We start from the raw sequence: 1,079 nt of genomic DNA, 5'->3' as shown, positions 1-1,079 counted from the left end.
GGCTATTTCTAAAGACAATTGGCATGTAGTTAGCATCACCAAAGACCTACCTTAAGGTTGGGCAGCACCAACCAAGAGCTTGGGGACCAAAATGGATCCAAACAGTAGAAGGCAGAAGCCCCATCTCAATGAATCCAACTTTCTTGTTTTGCACTGGTGTCAAGTGTAGCACAAACTTCTGGTTCTTTTCCTTTGTAGAACTGTACCAGCAGCTCTCCAGAGAGTCTTTTTATGTTCCATTTCCTGGTGACTTTGTGTGTTTGTCCTCTTTGTTGCCCTGAGGCTTTATTTCTCTTGTACTGGGCAGCTGCCTGTTTGCACAGCTTCCTAGCTTGGTCATAGCCATTGTGAGATGATTTGGCTTCTGATCATGTGGACCAATCTAATAACCCCCCTTTAACAACTATGTGCTAGTACACTGCTTTGGTGATTCTGAAGAACCTTTTTGTCAAATTTAATTAATAAAGAAAAATATGAGCTATAAAAAAGGAATAGTCAAAGATAAGGAGATCATTCCTCAAGAAGAGTTAAGAAAAAAGAATTGCAAGGTAGAATTTTAAATTAGAGTGATTTCAGAAAGTTAATTTATTCTGGAATTAAGAAATTATGAAAGATACCTGGCAGGGGAGATACGATGGTCACGAAAGTGGTTTTACCAGGGCAAGGCTTATCCATTGCACTCCGGATGTGCTGACCCCTGTGATTTCCCCAAATGCAGGAAACTCACCTGCCTAATTTGTGGTAGTGGGGGACTGCATTCGCGCTCTCCCCTGTATAAAAAAAAAAAGAAATTATGAAAGCATCAACTTCAAAAGAGAAGTAGACACTGGATTTAGAGAGAATAAAAGGTGAGTTACTAATGTAGCATGGTGACAGCAGATTTATTCTCTCCCTGTGGGAGTAATATGATGGAGTAATGGATTAGGGAGGCATGTGGAATGGTGGTCAGAGAGGCAAGGAGAGGCCATGTTAGAAAGGCAGTAGGCAGAGAGTTGCATTATAGCTTGTAAGATGGTTTCCACTTGAAAGTCAGATTCACAAGAGACACAGCTGAGGCGGTCACATGATAGAAAATCTTT

At 41.1% G+C, this 1,079-nt stretch overlaps 1 non-coding gene across 1 annotated transcript; it reads left to right on the top strand.

Moving 5' to 3' along the window:
- Positions 1 to 609: 609 nt before the first annotated feature.
- On the top strand, positions 610 to 773 carry LOC116092838. Its single transcript, XR_004119528.1, has one exon. It is a non-coding gene; the product is annotated as a U1 spliceosomal RNA (small nuclear RNA).
- The last annotated feature ends 306 nt before the right edge of the window (positions 774 to 1,079 follow it).

The sequence above is a fragment of the Mastomys coucha genome, unplaced genomic scaffold (assembly GCF_008632895.1).
Source record: "Mastomys coucha isolate ucsf_1 unplaced genomic scaffold, UCSF_Mcou_1 pScaffold15, whole genome shotgun sequence".
In the NCBI taxonomy this organism is placed as follows: Eukaryota; Metazoa; Chordata; class Mammalia; order Rodentia; family Muridae; genus Mastomys; species Mastomys coucha.
Note: the sequence above shows the minus strand (reverse complement) of the source record. Positions and strands in the feature narration are given on the sequence as shown.